This window comes from Ranitomeya imitator, chromosome 2, assembly GCF_032444005.1.
Source record: "Ranitomeya imitator isolate aRanImi1 chromosome 2, aRanImi1.pri, whole genome shotgun sequence".
Classification (NCBI taxonomy): domain Eukaryota; kingdom Metazoa; phylum Chordata; class Amphibia; order Anura; family Dendrobatidae; genus Ranitomeya; species Ranitomeya imitator.
Genome location: NC_091283.1, coordinates 54,812,161 through 54,839,135, shown reverse-complemented (window position 1 = coordinate 54,839,135; position 26,975 = coordinate 54,812,161). Strand labels below are relative to the sequence as shown.

At 43.2% G+C, this 26,975-nt stretch overlaps 1 protein-coding gene across 4 annotated transcripts in view; it reads left to right on the top strand.

Moving 5' to 3' along the window:
- The window catches only part of LOC138661825 (G-protein coupled receptor 4-like), a 60,459-nt gene that overhangs the window by 12,516 nt on the left and 20,968 nt on the right, over positions 1-26,975 (top strand). The window contains exon 1 of one of the 4 annotated variants that reach the window (XM_069746759.1): positions 24,896-24,964. The exons of 2 other annotated variants lie outside the window; for them this stretch is intronic. The gene's annotated coding sequence lies outside the window, so the exon portion shown is untranslated. Of the gene's footprint in view, positions 1-24,895; positions 24,965-26,975 lie in introns of those variants that run through there. One more of the 4 variants, XM_069746762.1, reaches the window with a different exon arrangement.

Genomic DNA, 26,975 nt, shown 5'->3' with positions numbered 1-26,975 from the left:
CATAGCCAGGACCTCATTATGGGTTGCAGCTTCATCTATCTGCTTTAGAAGTAGACTTTCCATGGTTTCTGTTATATTTGGGGGTTTGTAACAGACCCCAATGAGAATTTTGTTACCATTTTTCCCTCCATGAATTTCGACCCATATGGACTCGACATCTTCATTCCCTTCGCTAATATCCTCCCTTAAAGTGGACTTTAGACAAGACTTTACATAGAGACAAACCCCTCCTCCTCTCCGATTTTTGCGATCCTTTCTAAACAGACTGTAACCCTGTAAGTTAACTGCCCAGTCATAGCTTTCATCTAACCATGTCTCGGTTATTCCCACTATGTCAAAGTTACCTGTAGATATTTCTGCTTCTAGTTCTTCCATCTTGTTTGTCAGGCTTCTGGCGTTTGCGAGCATGCAGTTTAGAGGATTTTGTTTTGTTCCAATCTCCTCGCTGTGGATTGTTTTAGAAATGTTCTAAATGGTGACGTGTTTCCATAATATTGTTCCTCTCCTGATTTTGGCTTCCAAGTATCCCTCCCCCACCTTTCCTGTTTTCTATGTAAATATTTAAAAATATAATAAAAATGATTGAAACACAAATACTGATGTAAAATACTACTGTTCAAACGAAGTACAGGCACTTGGTGCACCCTTCAAGTGGCCAAACAGTTCAGTGTACCTTCGTACCTGCTTGTTTTGATTGACATCTCTGGCTTCACAGACCCTTGTGAATGGCGGAGATGGATGGGAAAGAAGCAGGTTGGAATGTGAACTTAAAGAAGCATTCCTAGCAAAGTTTTTATCATCTTATATAATTGCAGTCATCATATTATACAACACCATGTACTTACAATTGCTCATTTTGCCTTTCTACCCAGCTAATTCTCCTCTTTTCTCTGCTGTATGTAGAAACAGGAAGTCTCTTGTCCCTGCATTTCTCATCCTCTCCTTCAACTCCTGACTCAGAGCTGTTCCCTCCTCCCCCTGCCCGGGTTTTTTGCAGTGACTCATGCAGGGAAAATTGACCTCCTGTTTCTTCATAGAGCTTAGAAGGATTCAATTAGTCAGTTTTTAATCACGTGATGTTATAGACCTAATAGAAAAGAGAAGATTTAACTGGGTCGAAAGGCAAAATGAGCAACTGTAAGTACACAGTGCTATATAATACGATGATTGCAATATATTAAAAGGATCAACATTTTGATTGGAGTTCTTCTTTAATTGTTTGGCCATGCCATGGTGCACCAAGCGCCAGTGCTTGGAGTGGGCAGTCATTCTGTGCTGACAGAGTCCCATTAAGGTAATTTGAGTTGCCCTACCAGGGCTTGGGGTACTCTGTACCGGGTCTGGTCTTAAAGGGGATGTCACGGTGGCTGCGACCTGGTCCCTGGCCCTGGGACTCAATTAAAGGGGTTTGGTAAGATGTAGGTGGTAAATACCGACAAATAAGTGGAGGACACAAGTTGTAAGTCTTTACCTGGGTTACTGTAGCTGGCAGGCCACAGTCCAGGATACCAGGCACAGATGATGGTGGTCCGGCCGGCCCAGAGGCAATGGAGGGTTCCCTTTTCCAGTAGAGGTCCGTGAGCCTTTCCAACTAGCGCCTGCTGTATATTAAGTCCCTGCTGCCTGAAGCTTTCTGCAGAGTCCTCTATTCCCCCTGTCCTGAGACAGGTACCTGCATGACGGGCAGCTTGAGCCATTTACAGGGACCCTATCATGCCCCGGGCTCCTTAGGTGCTGCTGCGTCTCAGGTGTGGTGTGGGCAATGTCTGTATGATCTTATGCCCTCCGGTTCTGCCAAGTGTCGTACAGTTCCACTAAGGCCTCGGGCTCCCGGTACCTGGCTTTGGTGCTATGGCTCTGAGGGTGTCCTATCGCTGTTCCCCTCTGAGCCCTGTTCCTCGCCTTTGCTCCTTCCCTTCTGGCTACTCCACATACAACCTTTCCAGGTTATCTGTTATTTCAGAGGCTGCAGCTCCCTCGTGGCTGTCAGGCCTCTCTCGTCTGCTCCAGACGTTCTTCCACTTCAGTCTCTCTGTCCAACTAGCCTCCTTGGTCTCCTAGGACCAACTGCCTCTGAACAACTAACTCCTCCTCCAGGTCAGGATACATATAGCTCAGGGAAGCTCCCCTGAATCCAGGTCCTGAGCTCCCCCTCTTGGCCTGGATTCAGAATATGTTGCATGTGTGTGCCTTACCTGGTGAAGAGAACTCCATTGCCTCTGAGCAACCGGCCACCTGGGGTGCTACATAATCAGTTGCACATCACTTAGGAGGTGAGTGTGTGTGTGTGTATATATATATATATATATATCTCAACTTTTTGTTCTATTGGGCTGGCCCTGCCTGTTTCCTAAAAGGTGAGTGGGATTTTGCCTGAGTGCAAGCAGCATTGCCTAATCTCCATTATAATTTATGCCATGTTTTGAAGATTTCTGCAAGACTAATGTGAAATTTCCAAAAAAAAGTCTTGTCCAGGCATAAAAAGTATTATTCTCATTTGTACAGCAAAGGCGAATTGTTGTAAATGGAAAGGTTGCGTTCACACATCACTATCTTTTTTTTTTTTTTTTCCTATGATCAAAACTGTGGTAAAAACAACACTATAATATTAGTGGTAATGGCCTTGAGTCCATTAAATGGCCAGAATAACTTCAGGAATTGCTTGCACATAATTTGGCCATTCTAGAACTTGTATTTTATCAAAAGCAACATTCTCAATGCAAACAAATATACCGAGCAGGGTGTAAAAAAAAATAATGACATGGGTTGTTGCATAAAAATGTGGTTGTATGGAGGAAAATATAATTCACTAACCCCTCCCCTATGAACTACATCACTTTTCTTCCACATTTGCTTGTGTGCACTGATGTGTATCTTGTAGAGGCATTACTAATCTTATGCACTCCCAGAGAAGACTTGTAGAAGATTCTTGTTTAAGAGGCCTGTCCTCATCCAAAACCCGCACGAGGTATGAAACTGATCCCCTCCTGTGTTAATTAGTGACGAGTGAACGTGCTCGGATGAGGTGTTATCTGAGCATGCTCGGGTGCTATTTGAGTGTCTTCTGCATTCTCGAAAAATATGTTCGAGTCCCCGCTGTTCAAGAGCCATGAGACATGAAGGGATTGCCTGTTTGTTAGGCAAGGGATGGGGACTCAAACATATTATTCGAGCACGCCGAAGACACTCGATTAGCTTCCGAGCATGCTCAGATAACACCTTATCCCAGCACGTATGCTCATCACTAGTGTTAGTATATTTAGAAAGTAGCGTTTTGATTTTTTTTATGAACTAGAAAATCTGAGTTTTCCTTTAACTAGAAAACGAAACAAAAGCAAAAAATATTCTGCTAGCAACTTTTTTTTTTTATTTTTTACAGTTTTGTGGTTTATTTCCTTAGACTTGTGGTTTGTTTTGCATATTAGTTCCTCATTAAAATGTGCTTCTTTAAAGGAAACCTGTAAGGACAATTTTACTAGTCAAATTAGTGGTATGGCTTTATAGGTCATAGAACAATAAAAAATTATACCGGCTCTCTTGTAGTAATCTGATGTACCAGCGCAGAGAAATCGAGCTCTGAAGCCACATGCTAATTATCCTGGCACTCGGATTACATTGACACACCCCTAGTACACTTGCAGGATAATTTGTATAGGACTTCTGAATTTGATTTCTCAGCATTTGCACATCGGATCACTACAAAACAGATATACGGTAATTTTTCTTATTATACTATGACCTATACAGCCAATACCACTAGTCCTGAAAAGTTCACTATAACTTGCAATAGAGAAAGTATAAGTACGGTATACCATGATATTTCATACATTGTAACCCCCCACATAATTTTATTTATATATGTGTTTTGATGATAAACCATTGTTACCTCCTTAAAAAAAATTGCATTAAACTATCTCCAGTCATCCACTTAAAAACACAATTAAGAAACTTCAATTGACAAATGCATATTCTACGTAGATCTAAAAATTGAGTGCTCCATGCAGGTTGTGCACTTGATTAATAATAACATAGGACATAGTTTTACTGTAGCCCTTTTACTTCCTCCCTAATGATAGAGAACATTTGGGTTTTGAGGGATTCTGATAGTGATGACCTATCGAAGATCCTCGGGTTAGGTCATCCGTATCAAATCAGTGGGGATCCAACATCGGAAACTCCACCGATCAGCTGTAGGTAGCTTCAGCGACAGACTGATGGAAATGGTGAAAAGCTCAGCTCTGTAAAATGAGTAGTCAATGTTCCTGGGTTCTGCAGCTCATATCCTATTAACTTCAATAGGAGCTGATCTGTGAAACTTGAGGATGCACAGTGTATGGAGTTCTGCTCTTCGAGCTTCATTCACTGTATACATCCAACCAGAGCTGGAAATTTCTGATCAGACAGACATTAATGTTGATGGTGGATTTGGGGAGCATTTAGTTGACCGTTATCTAAAATATGTGGGATTAGTAGGTGGAATTTTGCATCTCTCCCTATTGAAAATACTTGTACGCTAAGAAGTAGCTGTTGAATATGGGATATGTAGAGGAAGGAATCTATAATATAACGCTGGGAGCGTCACTCTGTCCGAAGCCTTTATAGACTGCGCAAGCGCAGTCTGGACCCCACAGAGTGACGCTCCCAGGAGATCGCGGTATGCGTAAACACTGAACGCACACCGCAACGGATAGCAGGGACACGCCAGGAGGGTAAGTATATTCACCTGTCCCCCGTTCCAGCGCTGCGTGGGGCTCCGTCTCCCGGGTTCTCTGCCTGTGACGTTCACAGTTCAGAGGGTGCGATGACGCGCTTAATGCCCGCCGCCCTCTGACTGAACAGTCACAGCCAGAGGAGCCGGAACACGGAGCCGCACGCAGTGCTGGAACGGGGGACAGGTGAATATAGCAAGTGTCGGGGGCCTGAGCTAGCGACGACTCCGGCACATGACCCCCACAGCGCGCCGGTGTCCCCGCCTGCTCAGGCCCCCCAGCACTCGGCGCCCAGCGATGATAGGTGAGTATGGTATTTTTTTTTTTTATATATCGCAGCAGCATAAGGGGCATATAATACTATGGAGCATCTTATGGGGCCATCAACCATAATGGAGCAGGGTACAGGGGGCATATAGTATGGAGCATCTTATGGGGGCCATAAACCTTTATGGAGCAGTGTACGGGGCATATAATATGGAGCATCTTATGGGGGCCATAAACCTTTATGGAGCAGCGTATGGGGCATATGGATGGGAGCATCACATGACAGAACGGGGGCGCAGGATGGGAGCAGCACATGACAGGATAGGGGCGCAGGATGGGAGCAGCAAATGACAGAATGGAGGCGCAGGATGGGTGGAGCACATGTCAGAATGGAGGCGCAGGATGGGTGCAGCACATGTCAGAATGAGGGTGCAGGATGGGAGCAGCACATGACAGGATAGGGGCGCAGGATGGGAGCAGCACATGTCAGAATGGGGGTGCAGGATGGGAGCAGCACATGTCAGAATGGGGGCGCAAGATGGGAGCAGCACATGTCAGAATGGGGGCGCAGGATGGAGCAGCACATGTCAGAATGGGGGCGCAGGATGGAGCAGCACATGACAGAATGGGGGCGCAGGATGGAGCAGCACATGTCAGAATGGGGGTGCAGGATGGGAGCAGCACATGTCAGAATGGGGGCGCAGGATGGAGCAGCACATGTCAGAATGGGGGTGCAGGATGGGAGCAGCACATGACAGGATAGGGGCACAGGATGGAGCAGCACATGACAGGATAGGGGCGCAGGATGGGAGCAGCACATGTCAGAATGGGGGCGCAGGATGGAGCAGCTCATGACAGGATGGAGACCATATGCCAATATAAATGCTCGCCACCCGGGCGTAGAACGGGTTCAATAGCTAGTACAATATAAGGAAACTGGAGGAAACCCGCGCAAACATGGAGAGAACATAGAAACTCCTTGCAGATGATGTCCTTAGTGGGATCTGGACCCAGGACCCCAGCGATAACCACTGGGACACTGTGCTGCCCTAAGCTACCATACACGAAAGCAAAGTGACTTTACAATGCATAGGAGCATTAATCATACCTGTTCTGTGACTATTATTCGGAGACCATAAAGTTGGGCACCTGAAATGTTCAAATGTTGCATTCAGAAATCCTACTTGGTCTTGGAGCAACTACTTCAGGACCACTGGCAGAAGAAAAATTTACATGGCTGGAGTGTGAAAATGTTGAGATGTGTGGTCAGATTTACAACACATGCACCTATTGCAGCGCGACGATAATGAAGGAGTAATGTCTGCTACAAAGACCTACAATGTCACACATGAGGAATGTCTTTGAGTGATACATTTGTTACGACCCCTCTGTGGGAGGATAGGGTTGCTGTACATGCCTTCTCTAGGTCTGACCTTCATTCTGAAAAATATCTTACTGGAAATTGGAGATCTGTCAATGGTCTGATAAAATGACACTTCCTTCCTTGAGGAAAGCTGACACTTGCCTTCTAACTAGACTGTGAGTTACGTTGGTAAGAATGAATTTTAAAATGTTCACAGTTGCCTTAACGTCATCATACATAGTGCAAAAGTAGCAGAGACCACAACCAATGTTTATGGGGATTAGTCTTGTTGGCACCTTCTTATGTATGTGGCCCTTAGAGGTCTTGTTTTCTCTAACCATTGGGGGATGAATCAGGCATTTTGAATTCAAGTGCACAATATTTTTGTTTTCTGAGGTGTCTGGAAGCAGCTTTCTTCTCTCTCCCCATTGGAAATACAGAACTTTGCCAAGTTCATGTGCATAGGGGAGTCTGGAAAAAGAGCAGTCAGCCAATTGAATAATCGCCTGAGAAATTATTGACGTGATCATTCACCCACAATAAGAGTTATCCAATATCCATCACTACTCCAACTTCCTTACCAGGAGTGATTAACGCCAATGTTATACCCACACACACCTGTCAAGATGAGTGCATGATTGACAGGTGTTGTGTCCTATTCTAATGAACAAGGCACATGCACCTTCCATCAGTGGCATACTAGAGTTGGTTGTTTCCAAGTTGTTGACTAATGTCACAGTGTCTGTGTAGAGTGGAGAGAGAGCGTTAGGTTGGTCTCTATTGAGAACCTGATTCCAGGATTACTCTTTTCTTTCCTAGGCCCAATAGCAGCTGTATTGGTTATTACCATTACACCCATCATTTCACAAGCACCTGAAGAACTAGAGTTCCTCTACAAGGAGGACCCTCCACCAGTCAGGTCCACCAACCACGCACTTTATTTTTGTTTCTGGACAATGGCCTCTAAATTTTTAGGCTCTTTGGTGAAATTGACCTCTATTTTGGTACAGGGTCAATTTCCAGTATGTAAGGAAAACCATCTTGTTTTACCATAAAAATATAAAGGATCAACCGGCACCCTCTTAGTTCCATCATCACAACATGAACAGAACAGGTCATTCTGGCCAGTAAGACCTATTCGCACATACGGCCGGCTCTAGGTAAATTTCATCAAGAAAAATAATTTCAGGGAAACCATTCTGGTAGAAACGTAATGTAAAAATAAGCACTGACCTTTCATCCATGGTGACAGTATGTCCTTTTCTATGTAGGCCATTACTGATTTTCTCACTGTCAGCGGGCAGGGAGAAGCTGCCGGGAACCCGCCTGTACGACTAGTCACCCGCGTGGCTTCATCCCCAGAAGCTATTAAAGACAATTTTTTTTCTGATGCCGCAGCGTATCTTAGACAAATATACATGGTACAGTTTGGGCAGCATGTATCGCCTGACAGATTCCCTTTGAGGCTTTTTTCACACATTAGTATTTTTAATACTAATACTTATCAGTATTTGTATGCCAAACCCAGGGCTGTCTCCAAAACACAGTGTCAATCTTTCCTAGTTTATCTCTGTAAGTTCCAGTCCTGGTTTTGGCATACAATGATGCAAAATACTGACCAAATACTGATGTGTGAATGAGTCCTGAGGCTGAGTTCCCATGATAATGCTTGGTGCGTTTTTTAGGCAGCAAATAGTCACAGCAAAGTGTAAAGCTTTTAAGTAAATCTCGTGCCTACTGTATTTCTTTTTTTCACAATGCAAAAATTGACCTGCGATGCAAATTTGAATCCTGCAACATGTCAGCTTCTGTTGCTGTAAAGACTAAATAATTATTTGCAGATTTTTCCCATAGACTTGAATGAGATGAGAACAGTCAGCATATAAAAAATACATGCGCGATCTATTGCTTTTCTGCAGTGAGAATGCATATGATCTGCACATGACTTCATCAATAAAGTTTTAGGAAAGCAAAATAACATTAAAATTATTATTATTTTTTTTAAAGCAGTCTTATTTAAAACGACATATCAAAACTACGGTAAATGAAGTGGCAGCTTAAGAAAAAAAAATGCAATAAAAACTCTAGTAAACTAATTTATAAAACTGTTAAATAAATTTGCAGCATTAAAAATGCGTCGGATACTTATAGTGTTGTAAAATTGGATAAAGTCTATATCGCTATAGCTGCAGAACAGAACCTAGTACGTCGGCGAAGTAAAAAAAAAAATCCCCTTAGTAAGGGTAAGTGCACACGTTCTGGCTTTTTTTGCATTTTTTTCGCGATAAAAGCGCTATAAAAACTCATAAAAACTGCATACATTATGCATCCCATCATTTAGAATGAAAAAAAAACGCATCGCGGTAAAAAAAGCAGCTTGTTTATTAATTTTGAGGATTTTTCGCGTTTTCCCGCTATTCTGCGCATTGGGAAAAAACGCACAAAAAAACGCATAAAAAATGCAGAAAAAAACGCATGCGGATTTCTGGCAGAAATGTCCGGGTTTTTGTCAGGAAATTTCTGCAAGAAATTCCTGACGTGTGCACATACCCTAAAGCTTTTACATTTCGCAGTTTCAGACTTTTTTTCATCTGTTCTTTCTGGCGATAAGACTAAGTGTTTTAGAGAGGATGCCCAGAAGTTGGATAAATTGCATGCTTGATGCAACTCCATTAAATGGGTTATCCGTCACTGCTCGTTTCTGAATTGGGAGGTGAGCAGCGTTGATGATGTGGCGTCCCCATACTCCAGTGGGATGTGTGTACGATGGCTGCTGGTTGTGAGCCCCAATGGGGACAGAGAGGATGTCTGTAAAGTGCTGTGGAATTAATGCATCTATATAAGGCTGCTTTCACACTAGCGTCGGCACGGGGCCGTCGCTATGCGTCGGCCCGACGTGCCGACGCGCGTTGTGAAAATAATGCTTGACGTGGGCAGCGAAAGCAGTCTTATGACGCTTCCGCTGCCCCATTGTAAGGTCCAGGGAGGAGGGGGTTGAGTTCCGGCTGCATATGCGTGGTCGAAAATGGCGGACACGACGCGCAAAAAAAGTTACATGTAACATTTTTTTTTGCCGATGGTGCGCCAAAACATGATGCAACCGTCGCACGACAGTTGCGGCGTGTGGCCATATGTCGCAATGCGTCACTAATGTTAGTCTATCAGGAAAAAACGCATCCTGCAGACAACTTTGCAGGATGCGTTTTTTTCTCCTAAACGACGCATTGCGACGTGCAGCCAACAATGCTAGTGTAGCCTAAGTGAGCAAAATAAATAAATAATAGTACGGGCAAGACCCCCTTTACCGCCGTAGATTGCAGAGAATTTTTTTGCCAGCAGGGAGAGCTTTAGGCTATGTGCACACGTCTGTTTTTTGTCAGGAAAATTTCTGCCAGAAATCCTGACATTTCTGCCAGAAATCTGCATGTTTTTTTTAGCAGTTTTGATGCATTTTTTGCGCGTTTTTTTAATGCGTTTTTGGTGCTTTTTTTTTTTTGCGTTTTTTCCAAATCCATAGAATAGCGGGAAAAACGCAAAAAAAACAGCAAAATTAATGAACATGCTGCTTTTTTTTACCGCGATGCGTTTTTTTTGCGGAAAAAAAACGCATCATGTGCACAAAAATTGCACAATGCATTCTAAATGATAGGATGCATAATGTATGTGTTTTTAATGAGTTTTTATCGCAAAAAAACCTGAACGTGTGCACATACCCTTAAACATAGCTCCACTATCCGTCTGTCTCACCGCACAGTATAATTAATTATAATGAGTTTATAATTGTGATTTTGTTACTTCCTTGTCACTTGTGGTTTAAAATGAACCCTAGTTACCTGGAGGAATCAATTATGTGATTGTTTTTCTGTACCAACATTCATGAAAGAATATTTTGTTGAAATTGGAAATATTCCTAGAATTAAAGCTGATTCTCTCTGTTTTGGTCCGGTGTTCAGTTCTGTCGCCTGCTGAGATGGGTCTTCACTCGTGCAGGCGACATTTCTTGCGCTTACTAGATGTCATGACGTGATGACGTTGCTTGAGGTCTGTTCATCGAGACTGCGGTCCCACTAAGTGTGGATTTGAAATGCAATAGATGAAATGTGCGACAATTTTGCAGTGGGATTTACCGCAGTGTTACATCCGCTGCAGGAGGTCAGCGGCAGAAATGACCCATGTGTACGGACGTGCGCATAGCGTGCAAAGGCAATACGTTTTTCAGTCGGAAAATTTGCTTAGTTTTACATTAGCGAAAAATGTCATGTGCCCATACCCATACTACGCGTTCATATTTGATCTGTCTGTGTGAACAAGACCCGAGTCACTAACTGGCTGCCAATCATTAACTCCTGCACACTTGGTGCTCCAGTGTTGCAGACATTTATTCAAATTTTTGAAAAGTGCCCAAACTTTATTTTATTCTGTTTTTGTTTTGCTTGTTTCTAGAAAAAAAAAATGGTAGCCTGAGGGTTTGTGCGAGAACAATGTAATGAATACACAATGATTGCAGTCAGTGGTAGACAATGGCAGAGCAGGGGGCAGAGAGGTGTGAGAGGGGCACAATGACCCTGAGAAATCAGCTTGTCAGAAGAACAATATGGAGAAGACAGGACCAGAGTCTCAGATCTTCCATCTAATTCTGTTTTACAGTGAAACCCACTGTGTTCTAACTCGATTGTTTTTGCTGACCTGCAATGAACACACAAATCAATTATTAGTAAGTGTCTCTTTCTTCTTCACTAATGTGGGATTTCGGAGACTCCCATAATGATTATTGCTGAATGCCAGTGAATAATCACTGGGTAAAGGGGGTAAATAATAAAATAATAATAATATGGTCTCTTAGTTTAAAAAAAAAAAATGTATCTGTTCATCTGATCTGGAAACATTGGAATTACACGTTAAATGGTTTTCTTTTCCATTACTGTGCAATTACTGTTCGCATCAAATGTGCAAAATATCAATCCTGCATAATACATTCAGTCATATATTAACATGTGCCGCAAGCGTCAAAGCAGGAATTTCACAGAAAGATAAGGATCAAGGAGCAGAGAGGCTTGCAGGCAAAGGCTGAGACGTGCTGCATACATTTAGTATATTATGTACAGTAGGTCTATGGAGGACGCTGCATGGGTGACTAGGGCAGTTGTGTTCAGAAAAACATGGAGGTAATGGCTGAAGTCCGGTCATTAAAGCATCATTGTTGGACCATTGCAATATCTGCTATTTGCAACATAATTCTGTTGAAATTGTCAAATATTTATCAAAGTTTTTCACTATGACGAATGGTAAGATTTTAATACTAGAGCTTAGGACCATCCTGATTTGGGTACACCTTGACACTGGAGGGATGTCTTTTACACTTTTTTTTAACCAAAACCTGTGGTGTTTACTAAGTACCCTATTTGTATCTATGCACTATTGCTTTTACGTATTTGCTTACAGCAGGGTATGTGTTCATTTTGTTTCTGTCTTAAGGTACCTTCACACTGAACAACTTAACAACGATATCGCTAGCGATCCGTGACGTTGCAGCGTCCTGGATAGCGATATCGTTGTGTTTGACAGGCAGCAGCAATCTGGATCCTGCTGTGCCATCGTTGGTCGGAGCAGAAAGGGCAGAACTTTATTTCGTCGCTGGATCTCCCGCAGACATCGCTGAATCGGCGTGTGTGTAAAAAACAAACAGTACATACTTACATTCCGGTGTCTGTCCCCTCGCCGTCAGCTTCCCACACTGACTGTGAGCGCCGGCCGTAAAGCACAGCGGTGACGTCACCGCTCTGCTTTACGGCCGGCGCTGACAGTGCAGCTAAGCTGAGGCCGGGGGACAGACACCGGAATGTAAGTGTGTAGTGTTTGTTTGTTTTTTACATTTACAATGGTAACCAGGGTAAACATCGGGTTACTAAGCGCGGCCCTGCGCTTAGTAACCCGATGTTTACCCTGGTTACCAGGGGACTTCGGCATCGTTGGTCGCTGGAGAGCTGTCTGTGTGACAGCTCTCCAGTGACCACACAGCGATGCTGCAGCGATCGGCATCGTTGCCTATATCGCTGCAGCATCGCTTAATCGCTTAATGTGACAGTACCTTTAAGGTACCTTCACACAGAGCAACTTTCCAACGATCATGACCAGCGATACGACCTGGCCGTGATCGTTGGTAAGTCGTTGTGTGGTTGCTGGAGAGCTGTCACACAGACAGCTCTCCAGCGACCAACGATGCCGAAGTCCCCGGGTAACCAGGGTAAACATCGGGTTACTAAGCGCAGGGCCGCGCTTAGTAACCCGATATTTACCCTGGTTACCATTGTAAATGTAAAAAAAAAAAAAAGTACATACTCACATTCCAGTGTCTGTCACGTCCCCCGCCGTCAGCTTCCCGTACTGTCAGTGCCGGCCGTAAAGCAGAGCACAGCGGTGTGCTTTACAGCCGGCGCTCACAGTCAGTGCGGGAAGCTGACGGCGGGAAGCTGATAGTGTGTGAAAATGCTCCGTATTGGGAAGGAAACATGCATCAGGCTACGTACCCGCTATCTGTTATACATAATCCCCCACCAAGTTATCGTTCAGTAAAAAGTTTATTTTTGACTGGTGTTCTCCCTCATTGAACTGTACATGTGGTCCTGGCCAACCCAAGCCATCAGTTACATACAGCCTGCACGCGAGTAACGCCCCTGTAGAGTAAGACCACACACCCAGGCAGGACCCTAACCTTCATGTAACGTGTCGGGGCGTAAGAGACGAGTACCTCGCCCACTGCTTCCACTACGCGCCACGTTACATTGGTGCCCACATTGGCTCCATGCCACCTGCAACACACGTGATATGCATAGGTTTGTTTGCATTTTATGCTTATTAGCTCTCTGCCATGTAAATTAGTAATTTATAATTCTTGTACTAGTCACAATACTGAGATCTGTAGACTGCAGGCGTCAGGTCAGTCCCTTCCTTCACTATGTCTGTGTTTTCTTTCTCCTCCTACATAGTTATTATAGATTGTCTATCCAAGAACCAAGAAGAGAACACCAAACATTGGTCAAAAAATGAGTGTGGGACATTGCATAGGGAATAAAACCCCTTTATTAGACCATAGGTGGCAATACATACAACAGAGTGCCCGCACTTGTATGAAAACAGTGACTGGCACCGATCGCTCCAGTTTGTCTTTGCAAACTTCCAGGTAACATGCAAAGGACAGACATACTTTCATTCTGGTTTAATATGTTTCTCATTCCATTGGTTATCCACTAGGCTATTGATTACATATTGATTTATTAACTGAGATTGTAATTGACCGGTTTAGTTACCTCACTGTTGTGAATTCTGTGGTCAAGCTCCCTCCTGAGGTCATGAGTGGTACTTCGGCTGGTTCTGTCTATGAGCTTCCTTTGGTGGATGTGAGTGGTACTGCGGCTTCTGAGTTTTCTTCTTCAGGTGACGAGGTTAAGTCGTTAGGTGCTGCTCTATTTAACTCCACCTAGTGCTTTGCTCCTGGCCTCCAGTCAATGTTCTAGTGTTGGTCTTGCTCTCTCCTGGATCGTTCCTGTGGCCTGTCTATCCTGCATAAGCTAAGTTTTGCTGGTGTTACTTTTGTTTGCTATATTTTCTGTCCAGCTTGCGATATTGGTTTTTCTTGCTTGCTGGAAGCTCTGGGACGCAGAGGGGGTACCTCCGTACCGTTAGTCGGTGCGGAGGGTCTTTTTGCGCCCTCTGCGTGGTTGTTTGTAGGGTTTTGTGTTGACCGCAAAGCTATCTTTCCTATCTTCAGTCTGTTCAGTCAGTCGGGCCTCACTTTGCTAAAATCTATTTCATCTCTGTGTTTGTATTTTCATCTCAACTCACAGTCATTATATGTGGGGGGCTGCCTTTTCCTTTGGGGAATTTCTCTGAGGCAAGGTAGGCTTATTTTCCTCTCTTCAGGCTAGCTAGTTTCTCAGGCTGTGCCCGAGGCGCCTAGGACTGGTCAGGAGCGCTCCACGGCTACTTCTAGTGTGGTGTGATAGGATTAGGGATTGCGGTCAGCAGAGTTCCCACGTCTCAGAGCTCGTCCTTGTTATTGGTAACTGTCAGGTCACTTTTTGTGCTCTTAACCACTAAGCCCATTGTGGTTCTGAATCACCAGATCATAACAGTACTGGAGGCCCAAAGTACTAATGCTTCTCAATAGAGGGAAAAGAGAAGTTCTGAGACCATTTTTTTTTCTTTGCAGTGTGTTTTGCCTTTTGCCAGATCATAACACCTCACTTCACCTCTCTGTGGTCCCCCTTGATTATTATTTTTTATTCTTTTTTTGTTTCATCATTTTTTTTTTCATCTGCAGCTATTTACCATTTTTCTACAAGCGCGGGCACTCTGTTGTATGTATTGCCACCCATTGTCTAATAAAGGTGTTTTATTTCCTATGCAATGCCCCACTCTCATTTTTTTACCAATGTTCGGTGTTCTCTTCTTGGTTCTTAGTATTACCCTGAATGGTCTGCCATTTGGTTCCCCAGCACATGTATGCCATCTTTCATGCACATTGATGTGTATAGTATTTCTTATCTTTGTATATATATGACCTGCTACGTCCAGTTTGCATTTGCTCTAGATAGTGTATCTGTAGTGCTGTGTATACGCTTCCTCTGATATAAGAAGCTATGTGAGCCAGCTATCTGGACAGTGTGTCACTGTGACAATATTGGAATTTCCACAAACGTTCTGTCCCCTAGATAATGGCAGCTCGCACCTCACTAGTTAGATTATATCAGAAAGCGGTTAATTCTGTCACCTAGCACACTGGGGGTAAAAGCACTTATGGAAAACCCACTAAACCAATACCGCGGTCTCCCATCCTCCAACTTGGTGAACATTGGTTTCCGCTTGGCATTTAGGTAATTCCTGACCCAGGTAGAAGCTTCAGGCCTTTATTAAAAGCTGCCCTCATTTACTACACCTAGGAAAAGGGGATAGTTTGTAGGGGTCGCAAACAGGGACATTTTTCAACAATCAGGCCGGCGTCACACACAGCGTAAAACAATACGGTCCGTATATTACGGCCGTAATACGCTGAAAAGTCCCCAAAAAAATGGTCCGTTGCTCCTCCGTAGGCAGGCTGTGTCAGCGTTTTTTGCGCATGGCATCCTCCGTATGTAATCCGTATGGCATCCGTACTGCGTGGTTTTCTCGCAGGCTTGCAAAACCAACATACCGCTATAGAAGTGATCCATGTGTCCCAAAAAGAAAAGAATATATATATATATATATATATATATATATATATATATATATATATATATATATATGTCAGTAGACACATATATGTATATATATTAATACTTGTTCCAGCGCTATACAGCTTGAAAGCCGGTAATTCAATTACCGGCTTTTTCTTTCTCCTTCATAAAACCCGACATGATTTGAGACATGGTTTACATACAGTAACATAGTTAGTAAGTAACATAGTTAGTAAGGCCGAAAAAAGACATTTGTCCATCCAGTTCAGCCTATATTCCATCATAATAAATACCCAGATCTACGTCCTTCTACAGAACCTAATAATTGTATAATACAATATTGTTCTGCTCCAGGAAGACATCCAGGCCTCTCTTGAACCCCTCGACTGAGTTCGCCATCACCACCTCCTCAGGCAAGCAATTCCAGATTCTCACTGCCCTAACAGTAAAGAATCCTCTTCTATGTTGGTGGAAAAACCTTCTCTCCTCCAGACGCAAAGAATGCCCCCTTGTGCCCGTCACCTTCCTTGGTATAAACAGATCCTCAGCGAGATATTTGTATTGTCCCCTTATATACTTATACATGGTTATTAGATCGCCCCTCAGTCGTCTTTTTTCTAGACTAAATAATCCTAATTTCGCTAATCTATCTGGGTATTGTAGTTCTCCCATCCCCTTTATTAATTTTGTTGCCCTCCTTTGTACTCTCTCTAGTTCCATTATATCCTTCCTGAGCACCGGTGCCCAAAACTGGACACAGTACTCCATGTGCGGTCTAACTAGGGATTTGTACAGAGGCAGTATAATGCTCTCATCATGTGTATCCAGACCTCTTTTAATGCACCCCATGATCCTGTTTGCCTTGGCAGCTGCTGCCTGGCACTGGCCGCTCCAGGTAAGTTTATCATTAACTAGGATCCCCAAGTCCTTCTCCCTGTCAGATTTACCCAGTGGTTTCCCGTTCAGTGTGTAATGGTGATATTGATTCCCTCTTCCCATGTGTATAACCTTACATTTATCATTGTTAAACCTCATCTGCCACCTTTCAGCCCAAGTTTCCAACTTATCCAGATCCATCTGTAGCAGAATACTATCTTCTCTTGTATTAACTGTTTTACATAGTTTTGTATCATCTGCAAATATCGATATTTTACTGTGTAAACCTTCTACCAGATCATTAATGAATATGTTGAAGAGAACCGGTCCCAATACCGACCCCTGCGGTACCCCACTGGCCACAGCGACCCAGTTAGAGACTATACCATTTATAACCACCCTCTGCTTTCTATCACTAAGCCAGTTACTAACCCATTTACACACATTTTCCCCCAGACCAAGCATTCTCATTTTGTGTACCAACCTCTTGTGCGGCACGGTATCAAACGCTTTGGAAAAATCGAGATATACCACGTCCAATGACTCACCGTGGTCCAGTCTATAGCTTACCTCTTCATAAAAACTGATTAGATTGGTTTGACAGGAGCGATTTCTCATAAACCCATGCTGATATGGAGTTAAACAGTTATTCTCATTGAGATAATCCAGAATAACATCCCTCAGAAACCCTTCAAATATTTTACCAACAATAGAGGTTAGACTTACTGGCCTATAATTTCCAGGTTCACTTTTAGAGCCCTTTTTGAATATTGGCACCACATTTGCTATGCGCCAGTCCTGCGGAACAGACCCTGTCGCTATAGAGTCACTAAAAATAAGAAATAATGGTTTATCTATTACATTACTTAGTTCTCTTAGTACTCGTGGGTGTATGCCATCCGGACCCGGAGATTTATCTATTTTAATCTTATTTAGCCGGTTTCGCACCTCTTCTTGGGTTAGATTGGTGACCCTTAATATAGGGTTTTCATTGTTTCTTGGGATTTCACCTAGCATTTCATTTTCCACCGTGAATACCGTGGAGAAGAAGGTGTTTAATATGTTAGCTTTTTCCTCGTCATCTACAACCATTCTTTCCTCACTATTTTTTAAGGGGCCTACATTTTCAGTTTTTATTCTTTTACTATTGATATAGTTGAAGAACAGTTTGGGATTAGTTTTACTCTCCTTAGCAATGTGCTTCTCTGTTTCCTTTTTGGCAGCTTTAATTAGTTTTTTAGATAAAGTATTTTTCTCCCTATAGTTTTTTAGAGCTTCAATGGTGCCATCCTGCTTTAGTAGTGCAAATGCTTTCTTTTTACTGTTAATTGCCTGTCTTACTTCTTTGTTTAGCCACATTGGGTTTTTCCTATTTCTAGTCCTTTTATTCCCACAAGGTATAAACCGCTTACACTGCCTATTTAGGATGTTCTTAAACATTTCCCATTTATTATCTGTATTCTCATTTCTGAGGATATTGTCCCAGTCTACCAGATTAAGGGCATCTCTAAGCTGTTCAAACTTTGCCTTCCTAAAGTTCAATGTTTTTGTGACTCCCTGACAAGTCCCCCTAGTGAAAGACAGGTGAAACTGTACAATATTGTGGTCGCTATTTCCTAGATGCCCGACCACCTGCAGATTTGTAAACCATGTCTTCTCTCCATTTTTTTTGCAGATTCCACACTACTAATGTCAGTAGTGTGTATCTGCAAAATTTGGCCGTTCTAGCTCTTAAAATAAAGGGTTAACTGGCGGAAAAAATTGGCGTGGGCTCCCGCGCAATTTTCTCCGCCAGAGTAGTAAAGCCAGTGACTGAGGGCAGATATTAATAGCCTGGAGAGGGTCCACGGTTATTGGCCCCCCCCCTGGCTAAAAATATCTGCCCCCAGCCACCCCAGAACAGGCACATCTGGAAGATGCGCCTATTCTGGCACTTGGCCACTCTCTTCCCATTCCCGTGTAGCGGTGGGATATGGGGTAATGAAGGGTTAATGCCACCTTGCTATTGTAAGGTGACATTAAGCCTAATTAATAATGGAGAGGCGTCAATTATGACACCTATCCATTATTAATCCAATTGTAGTGAAGGGTTAAATAAAACACAAACACATTCTTTAAAATTATTTTAATGAAATAAAAACAATGGTTGTTGTAGTATTTTATTCAACGCCCAATCCAGTCACTGAAGACCCTCGTTCTGTGAGTAAAGAAACATAATAAACCAACAATATACTTACCCTCCGCAGATCTGTAACGTCCAACGATGTAAATCCTTCTGAAGGGGTTAAAACATTTTGCAGCAAGGAGCTGTGCTAATGCAGGCTGCTCCTCGCTGCAAAACCCCAGGGAATGAGGCTAAAAATAGATCAATGATCTATATTTAGCATCATTTGCGGTGAGGCGCCCTCTGCTGGCTGTTCATAGATCGTGGGAAATTACCTAGAAAGCCAGGGAGCCAGGGAGCTTTCTAGGTAATTTCCCACGATCTATGAACAGCCAGCAGAGGGCGCCTCACCGCAAATGATGCTAAATATAGATCATTGATCTATTTTTAGCCTCATTCCCTGGGGTTTTGCAGCGAGGAGCAGCCTGCATTAGCACAGCTCCTTGCTGCAAAATGTTTTAACCCCTTCAGAAGGATTTACATCGTTGGACGTTACAGATCTGCGGAGGGTAAGTATATTGTTGGTTTATTATGTTTCTTTACTCACAGAACGAGGGTCTTCAGTGACTGGATTGGGCGTTGAATAAAATACTACAACAACCATTGTTTTTATTTCATTAAAATAATTTTAAAGAATGTGTTTGTGTTTTATTTAACCCTTCACTACAATTGGATTAATAATGGATAGGTGTCATAATTGACGCCTCTCCATTATTAATTAGGCTTAATGTCACCTTACAATAGCAAGGTGGCATTAACCCTTCATTACCCCATATCCCACCGCTACACGGGAATGGGAAGAGAGTGGCCAAGTGCCAGAATAGGCGCATCTTCCAGATGTGCCTGTTCTGGGGTGGCTGGGGGCAGATATTTTTAGCCAGGGGGGGGCCAATAACCGTGGACCCTCTCCAGGCTATTAATATCTGCCCTCAGTCACTGGCTTTACTACTCTGGCGGAGAAAATTGCGCGGGAGCCCACGCCAATTTTTTCCGCCAGTTAACCCTTTATTTTAAGAGCTAGAACGGCCAAATTTTGCAGATACACACTACTGACATTAGTAGTGTGGAATCTGCAAAAAAAATGGAGAGAAGACATGGTTTACTGTATGTAAACCATGTCTCAAATCATGTCGGGTTTTATGAAGGAGAAAGAAAAAGCCGGTAATTGAATTACCGGCTTTCAAGCTGTATAGCGCTGGAATAAATATTAATATATATACATATATGTGTCTCACTGACATACATATATATATATATATATATACCTATTCTATGTGTACACATTTATTCTACCTATTGGACTGGAAGCTGTCAGTGTGATTTTACTGTACACCGCACTGAATTACCGGCTTTTCTCTCTAACAGCGCTGCGTATTTCTCGCAAGTCACACTGCTTGTCCGTGTGTAATCCGTATTTTTCACGCTTCCATAGACTTTCATTGGCGTATTTCTTGCGCAGTACGGTGACAAACGCAGCATGCTGCGATTTTGTACGGCCGTAGAAAGCCGTATAATACTGATCAGTAAAATACGGCAAATAGGAGCAGGGGCATAGAGAATAATTGTGCCGTATTTTTTGCGAGTTTTACGGACGTAGATTCTGCGCTCTTACGTCCGTAAAACTCGCATGTGTGACGGCGGCCTCAGAAAGTGAAGCTTACATTTAAAAAAAAAAAAAAAATCACACATGATCTTGCCCGATCTATACTCCATTCATTGTCAATTCGACTGTGGGAAAAGCCGAGCTCTGTCCTCCGTTTTCCCCAGCAGTTCCATAGAAAATAAATAGCGTTGAGATTGAGCATGCAAACACCCGATCCATCCAAGAGCCCCAATATCCGCATCAGAGGTTGTCGGACCCCCAGTAAGCAGCAAGCTATTCCTTATGCTATTGATAGGGTATAACGTGCTATTTTTGGAAAAGCCCTTTAAAAGGCTTCACCAAGCTCGGTCTTCAGGAACTTTCTCCTACCCTTTACCTTACCATTATCAACCTTCACTATGTAGGCACTGAAGGAAAAAATTAAATGGATATCGAATGGCTGTTTTCTTTGTGTATTGAACGGTAGTATGGCATGTAATGTAGTAATACGGCATTATTGGATGCTGTACTGTATAGCGGTAATATTTAGACATAGTATGGTGGTATTATTTGGCCACTGAAATTCTTTATGGTGTAGGCATGCTTTGGAATAATCTTAGACTTGGTTAAACCTCTACGTAAAAATATTGTATATATGAAATTAAAATGTAAAAAATGGAGAGCAGAGAGTCCTCATTTTCTATTTGTCCAGGGCCCTATTTTATAAAGCTTGTCTAGACAAGAATATTAGCCCCACTGGGACCAATAGACTTTGGTTGCTGGTCAGGTCACCTTGATGGGGTGACGTATATCTTTATATTCTAAAAGTTGCTCTCGTTAGGTTAAAGGAAAGATATATATATCTTTGTACCATGTTACTGTGTTGGTAACTCCAATATTTATGGACACAACTGTTTATCACTCACATAATGGTAGTTCTGCTTCATGTCACCTGTCTTATCTATGGCATTATTTTTGGGCTGTGTTGTGCATAAATATGTGATTCTTCAGAATTTCTATTAGTCTATGCCTGATGAAGAGACCTGTGTAGTCTCGAAAGCTGCAATTTATCACCATCTTTTCAGTTAGCCATTAAAAGGTATCAACCACTGAGGACTCTCAATTCTAAATATTTCTCATTAGGTTAGTACGGTAAGTCTTTTTTTGTTCTTTTTCTGGAAAATGCCTGAATTTGATTCAGTATCCAGTCATCACCCTTGAAAAAAAATTCCTAATCAGTCTCCTGGTTTGAAGCTAAATCTGACTTTGGAACGTGCTTTTATGCCTTCGTCTGCTGATAGATATAAGTAACATTTACCAGTACACAGGACAGGAATCTGTCCTTGAGATTTAGCTACAAGGCAGCCATGATGGCTTGGCCACATATTTGCTTTAGCCGACCCCCTCGTTTGCAATAACCATAAAGACGTGCATAAATGAATGTCTATATAACAGGTTTAGACTAGTCCGGGTGATTGTGAAAGAGCTATCTGCCCACGCTCCCCAGGATGGCGGCGGTCTGTAGCGCATATTATGATATGATACGTTGGTTTTGGCTTTAAATAAAAGACAATAATAATAATGGATCTCGCTAGGACACGAATTTAATTTTGTAGTCGCTTCCTGCCTTGTGTGAACATCGCAGATACTTGTGAAGGGGTAAAGTGTGAAAATGGCAGTAAACGGCCTGTACCTCCACTGGCCTGCATTGTTGGGTCTGAAAGGATCAGATCTGCATGCCAGAGGGTGCAATTATCACTCATCTCCATAGCTCACAGTGCGATATTGCACCTCATGTATCATTATGGCTGGGGCTACACCACACTATGCCTGCGACACACACCATGCAGCCATAGATTGCTCTACATTGCGGCGTAAGGCAGGTGAATGGGGTTGTATTGCAATCCGTAAGCTACCACAATACCACAAATATACATATGTATATAGAGGTTCGCGCTGGGAAAAAAGACGCTAAATGTCTAAATAGGTGTCCACAAGCTGGTTAACTCTGCAATCACCTAGTCCAAATATATATGGGTTAAAACATGGTGGCCCATAAATAAAAAATAGTTAAATACGTGAGGAGTAATTCCAATTAACCACAAAAAAAATAAATATATATATATATATATATGTATATATGTATAATAATAATAATAATTTTTATTTATATAGCGCCAACATATTCCGCAGCGCTTTACAAATTATAGAGGGGACTTGTACAGACAATAGACATTACAGCATAACAGAAATCACAGTTCAAAATAGATACCAGGAGGAATGAGGACCCTGCTCGCAAGCTTACAAACTATGGGGAAAAGGGGAGACACGAGAGGTGGATGGTAACAATTGCTTTAGTTATTCGGACCAGCTATAGTGTAAGGCTCGAGTGTTCATGTAAAGCTGCATGAACCAGTTACCTGCCTAAGTATGTAGCAGTACAGACACAGAGGGCTATTAACTGCATAAAGTGTATGAGAACATGATGCGAGGAACTTTTTTTTTTTTTTTTTTTTTTATTATAAATAGGCCACACAGGGATCGTTAGGTTAATGCATTGAGGCGGTAGGCCAGTCTGAACAAATGAGTTTTTAGGGCACGCTTAAAACATGTATATGTGTAATAAACCCACATCTCGCGACGTTTTGGCTCACACTGAGCCTTTCTCAAGCCAGAAAGGCTTGAGAAAGGCTCAGTGTGAGCCGAAACGTCGCGAGATGTGGGTCTGAAATAAACTTCACAGCTTTTTTTCACCTTTACAAATTGTTGGAGTGCTGCCTTCTTTTTCTGCTTGGCATATTATGTGGTTGGACATGTGGATGGTCTTATCCAGGAGGCTTGGCACCCACCAGTGAGCGTTGTGCTGCTCTTATTTTTATATGTATCGGTGGGAGAAATATTCTCTTACCCGCCGTGCTGGGGTTCTCCGGGATGCAGGTAGCGTTGCCCTTCCATGCAGCGGCAGGTTAAATAAAAGTCAGATGAAGTCTTTATCGAAGCTAGTGGCTGCCCCAGCCAGTAGCAGCCACTACTCACCAGGTTATAGGTGAAAGCGGGGTCCAGCTGTGCCGACGCCGCGTGTGGTACGAGCGGTAAGTCCGGCTGGTCTGCAGGAACTGTCTGACGTAGTGACCCACGTGACCGCTACTAGAACCCGGTGATGTGTACGGAGTGCGGTACAGACCTCTATCCTACGCGTTTCAGAGACACCGGTCTCCTTCCATCCCTGAGTTTTAACCTATATTTATTTGGACTAGGTGATTGCAGACTTAACCAGCTTGTTGACACCTATTTAGACATTTAGCGGCTTTTTTCCCAGCGCGAACCTGTATATACATATGTATATCCGTGGTATTGAATAAAAATATATGTTGGATTTTTTTTTGCTTGTGTATTTCTGGAAGACCCACATAAACATGAAGAGAGCATCCAAGCTCCAGGAAGATGTCTCTGGTTATATTATGTGAATTTATTGTATGATGTGTGCAGACCTGGTATGGTAGCACTAATGGTCCATATGACGGTCCCAGGGACGGACTGGCCATCTGGCAATTCTGGCAAATGCCAGAAGGGCCTGTTTGGTCATGGGCTGCCTTGTGTGCTACGTTGTTAAGGCTAGGTTCACATTGCGTTAGTGCAGTCCGTTTAGCGCATACGGTAACTGACTGCGTTAACGCAGTGTCCAAAAAGGGATCGCGTTTAGCGCAGATGCCGCGAGAACGGACCCAAAAACGCTGCAGATAGCGTTCGAGGTCCGTCACAAAATAACGGAGCATCGCTAATGCATGCCAAAAATGGCATGCGTTAGGATGCGTTACATACATTGCGGTCAATGGGTGCGCTAACGGATCCGTTACATTGCGTTAGTGGCGCTATGTAATGGATTCCGTTAGCGGATACCCACTAACGCAATGTGAACCCAGCCTAACAGAATCGGTGTTCTCAAGACACCAATACTATTAAGAGTTGTGATGGAGCACAAAGTTGCTGACTCTGTCACTTACCCCAGCAGGCCATGGGTATCATTAGAAATATTAGTCTTGTAGTAAATTTTGCTTTCCTCCATCCAGGGTAATATTAGTAATATATCTCATCTGGTTCACGAGGACGGGGACAACATGGGCCTGTGTGATTTCAAATGCCAGGGCTGAATTTCAGCCCCAGTCCGTACCTGGTACGGTCCTACAGACACTCCATGTGCCACCCTGCGGTATATTCTATGGTCTCCTATTGAAGCTATGTTTTGTAATCTGCCAGCAGAAACAAGGTGAGGAACAGTATGGCTCCATGGTAGGCTATGTACGATGGGGTGTGTGGGTCTGAACTGCGCCGGCACTATACAAGTATTCGGAATTGGCAATGCCCCTATGGTTGCTCTGTTATTTGATCCTTTACGTTAGATTGATGCTATGAAGCAATTGCCTTTTAAGTACTTTTCCCAATTTTACTTCAAAAGGACTTCTAAACCAAGTGAACATTTCTATTGTGCTGCAGTGATGTCTGGTAGGATACGCAGGAGTGAGCACGACGTGCAGCGCCTGGCGACATAGACATGGCATCAGATGCAAATAAGCCCTTATTTTTTTTTTTTTTTTGACTGATCACAGCAAAGACTATTGTGTGCAGCAGCCAATGGCCAGGGAGGGGTTAATCTAGGATGTGGCAGGGCAGACTTTACACTACCTCATTGTCACTCCTGCCCCCTGTGCTTATTAGTGGGAAGCTGGGCTGATGCAGACACATTGTAGGAGCTGAGCCTGAGCTGTGAGATCTAGAGGAGGAAGCCAGGTAAGAACTATGTGCTAGTCCCATGTCTGTTGTGTTGGCTGCATGTATGCAAGAGTATATATGGGGCGGATGCCATTGCAACAAGTGATCTAGCTCTAGCAGACTAGGCAAGAATCTACGTACATATGGTGAGCCACCTACAAGACATCTGGAAAGCCTGGGCATTGGCGTTTCTGAATCAATCCTCTAAACAAAGGAGTATACATATTTCTTTACTACTTTTCCTCCATTTGGGATCCAATAACTGCGCTGTATAAAGTTTTTTTGAATTATCTGAAAAGTTTTGTAAGTTCGGAAATGGTTGAGAAGGGCAGGAGCAAGGCTATGGACAGTGGCATAACTTGAAGCTTGTGGATAAAATCTCCAAAAGGCTCCCAACGTTTAATAGCATTGGTCCTCATAAGTGGACCAAACGGACATTTTGGGAACCCCTAAGCTCCAGGACATGGATGCGACTGCCACCCCTGCACCCACTATAGTTTTACCTCTGGCTATAGACCAATCCAATCGGAAAGATGGTTTTCTGTTTGATGTAGTTGTGTTTCTATGAATGGTATAGGGTTTGCTATAGAGAGGTGCGGAGATGCCACTATCGGTGATGGTACGTTAGGAGGCCAAACGACTCCTGTCACACCACTGTTATAAATGATAGATGGTAGCTGGGGGTTCTGTACGAGTATGTGTCCACGTTCAGGATTGCATCAGGATTTGGTCAGGATTTTATGCAGGTAAAATCCTGACGAAATCTGCACCTGAGGTCACTGGCGCGCCACATGTCCGTTTCCGCGGGTCTGCCGCATGCGTCTTTTAATGCATAGTGGAGATGGGATTTCATGAAATCCCCCTCCACTATGCTGTAACATCTGGACGCTGCGTGTTTGACGCTGCGGCTCTACGCAGCGTCAAACACGCAGCGTTTCCTGAACGTGGAAACATACCCTTAAGAGTCTCCATCTCTCAGCCCAAACGTCAGGTGCCAGTGACTGAGGTCAACAATTTATTGCTAAATGCCATTTGATTGCCTCTTTACCATAATTGTAAACTACCCAACCCCTATCTAAAAAAAATGAATGGAGTTGTAAGTCATCAGTGTAGGGATTGGTGATGTGGGCATGAGACCATTATTAGAATAAAGAGGTGAAAATTTGGAGTTATGGCCCTTTTTGACGAGCCAATTAGCGTTTTGTAGGAAAGGTAATTTTCGACCATCGTTTGTTATAAACAGTTGGGCAACCTCCTGGCAAGTGAGCAGAACGCTAGTTCTATGCCGGCTTAAAAAATCTTTTTTATTGGGCTCACTTTGCTCAGTGTAAGCAGGTCATGCCTGCCGATAGCACGGTATTGTATGGGCACAGAGCGATCGTATTAGCCTTCATTCTGTGCACATTGAATGTTCGCCAGCCAGTCTAAACGGGCTATTATAAGACCCCTTGTATGTGGTAGATCAATGGTTGTCTAATGGCCTGGCTTGTGCCATGTAAACCCGCCCTTAGACTAGCTATATTCACATCAGCCCACGCATTTCACAGTCCGGCTACTGTAGATGTACATTTGGTCCTGTTTTGATTGTCCCCTCCTTTGTGACATGAAAGCTACCGCAGAGATCTCAGGAACGAGGCAGATAATTGCGGTATTTTTCTTGTAGAGACATGAAAGGTTTTAGGTCTTGTGAGCCGTGCCGGGGCTGTGGCTGGAATTGGGGAAGTAGTATGGAATTGTAGTAAATGTCTTATTATCCCAGTTTAGATGCTCATGATACAGACAAGCCCTGGTTTACTAGTGGCAGGAGTCTGGATCAACACCAGAAGTATGGATAGTAGAGTTTCTTATTACCGTAAATTATTTTCGTTGGATGGCTGTATATATAGATGTAAACGTATACACCCTGTGTACCCAGCTTTGGGCTTACTAACGTATTCCAGATGGTCACAATAACCCACGGGCCTTTGTTATTGTGGTGTCACCAAATTCCTGGAAGTGAGTAGCCCTAGCAACAAATCAACTATTGATT